The sequence below is a fragment of the Fukomys damarensis genome, unplaced genomic scaffold, assembly GCF_012274545.1.
Source record: "Fukomys damarensis isolate Sample0158 unplaced genomic scaffold, DMR_v1.0_HiC HiC_scaffold_15, whole genome shotgun sequence".
Classification (NCBI taxonomy): domain Eukaryota; kingdom Metazoa; phylum Chordata; class Mammalia; order Rodentia; family Bathyergidae; genus Fukomys; species Fukomys damarensis.
The window spans coordinates 13,541,959-13,545,004 of NW_022900927.1; positions in this window are offsets into that span (position 1 = coordinate 13,541,959).

Here is a 3,046-nt window from a genome sequence, read left to right on the forward strand (position 1 = left end):
TAAGTTTTCCCTTGAAAAAAAAAAAAACATTTAAAAAAAATCTACCCTACAAATCCTGACTCTTTTAAATTATACTTTTGTTTTAACATAATAAACATCTATATTTGTGAGAGTAGGGCATGACATTCAAATACATGCATATAATGTATAATAATCAGATTAGGGTAAAAATCCTGCTAGGAAACTTACCATTAGCCCCCCAAAACACAGAAAGAGATTATACGCCATGTTACTTTCATTTTAAATCAATGACTTGAAAACTGATATTCATGCCAACTTTTTTAAATCTTCAAGTATTCTGTTTCATTGCCTTAAAATAGTGAGAATGTCCATAGAGTTTTATAAAAGGCTTGACATTCTCTTTCCTGAGAGGACAAAACTTACGTAAAGCCCAAAGTTTTAAATTTTTTGAAGGCATTTAAAAATATTAGTTTTTGACACCATCATAGCGTAGATTTGTTTATCCAGTCAACCTACCCATCCAGGAATTAAAATGGATAGGAAGCCTGCTGGCAGGGAGGGACTGACTTCAGGGAGCCTGTCAATGTTAATTCCCTGGAAGCCAGAGAACACAGCTTGGCAAAGGCATTTGTCGTATCCTTGTGCTCTTCCATGCACAAAGATTCTTGGCTTAGCAGCACTTCTCTGGGACATGGAAGATGGGGTTGACCATCACACTTGGCCTTTTTATTTTAAAGAAAAACATAAGTGATTTATCCTGTTCCAGGTGAAATAGGGGGAATAGATGTAACTACCAAACCTGCTAGATATCCAAGATATGAGTATGTGTTCTCTAAAATTAAAGAATGAATTCTAGGAACAAGAGAGGTTAAGAGTAAGAAAATTTATTGAGAGAAATATAGCTTCTAAGAGACAGAAGAGGGACTGGAAAATAGATTGTCCACCCATTCCACTTTTCACAGGCATTTTATATGGCAAAGACATGAGATGAGGCAGATACAAAGTGGGACAAAACTATAGGACCCAGTGGAAAATTACAAGGTGGGCATGACTTGGGAAAAACCATGGCCAACCAATAAGATTACAAGTACAGTCACCTGGATAATACTGATTAAATGGAGATCAAATTGGAAAACAAGTCACATGCAAGGAACTTCCCATTTACAATTGATTTTAGTTAAAAGGCCAAAGAGATTAAGGAATTTCCCATTTAGAATATCAATCACTGCTATCTATCTCTAGGGCTGGTAGTACCTCTTTACTTCTTTATAATGCTAACCAGTAAATGTGCCCTAATTGTTCCCCATGTTGGCTCCTGATTATGTTGGCTCTTTAAGGGCTGGCACTTTGAGAGTGGCCCTGTCTAACTGCCTAAAAGGTATCTAGTTTAGCTATTTACAATACAGGCATATAATCCTTACATGCTTATTGACCTGCTTTACATATTCTCTAAAATCAAAAATTTAGAATTTAATTCCCCTTGGAAATTTTCCCAACATAACCTCGTTAAAAGTTGAGTAGTTCCTTAGATATCACTGGGATATCTGGTATATGCTTTATTTAAAGACAACATTCATAAGAACAAATAAATGCACAGTCAGTTGGTGTTAGGAAGTCTGGAATTATATTTCAGCAATGAGCCATTGCTATGTTTCTTTTTACATTGCCTTTAAACTTATTCTAATGAAACTATTATTTAGTCCATTATTAGTTTGAATTCCAAGGGATGTTAAGGCTCACAGATTGTAAATTGTCTTTCATGCTTTGATACTTCAGATCTCAGGATTAGTAATGTTTAGTAGGAGAGTTTGGTTTAGATACTGCCATTAAAAAATTCATTCCTATAAATAAATTAGCTAAGTCTAATGATATCAAAAGGGAAATTTGCAAGGAAGTTTTGCTCCTGTAGTTCAAAATGGACTTACTATGGGAAATTCCCCACTTGGAATTTTCCTTGTTCAATGTGTCTGGATCAGTCCCGCCTCACCTGCCCAAACATTCCAGAGCCAACTTCTGTATCTCAGGAATCTCTTTGTCTCTAGAAGAGTTTTGTCATTTTATTAGTATGCACATGAGATAGAACCTCATGTTTTAAATCACCCAGTGAAAACATTGCTGGTATTATGTCTGGACCAATACCATGATTGAGCCCACTCACTAATACACATTCAATTTCTGTAACCAGTGAATGTATACCAAGGATGCCTCATTTGTAAGCCCCCCCCCCACAAAATGTATATCTTCTCTGTTCAAGCATTGGACAGGGCCAGTCTCCTGTGTGTGAATGCAGGCTGGTCCACTAGCATTAATTAAACTTTCACTTTTTAGGGTCGGCAATTTAGCTCAGTGGATTTAGCTCTGGTGCCTGTCATGCAAGCACAAGGACCCAAGTTCTATTTCTGGTACCAAAAAAAGAATGAATTTTCACTTTGTTTCCATGGCTTCTGGTGTGTTTCCATCCTCTTGAACTAGCAAATACAAATTAGATCAATTAAACAGGAAGTTTGCCATTTCAATATAGGGCACCAAGAACTCCAGATAAAATAATCCAAACAAGGGAAATACTATAACTCTCAACATGCTAGATATCTGAAATATGAATCTGTGTTCTCTAAAATCAAAGAATGAATTCTAGGAACAATGGAGGTTAACAGTAAGAAAAATTTATTGAGGGAGAAACAGCTCCTGCCTGAGGGACAGAAGGAGACACCCAGAAAGTGAGTCACCTTTACACCCTGCATCTCAAAGGTGTTTTATGGGACAAAGCCAAAAGGTGAGGCACATACAAAGTGGGGCAAAACTATAAGATCCAATGAAAAAAATCACAGAGAGCAGAAGGTGGGACAAAACCTTGATCAATCAGTAAGATTACACATACAGTGTTGTGTCTAAGTGGAGAAATCCCCAAGAAGACCACCAGGAAACTCTTCTAGTGTAAATATGCCAGGAGTTTATTGTAAGCTTGAGCCTGGACTCCCAGTGTCACTGACACAGTGGTTTCAAACTGAAAGTCCTGACCCACTAAATTAGCCTATTTTTATTGGGTTTGGGTGGCTTGAAATTCTCTTTATTTTATCGGCTTTTT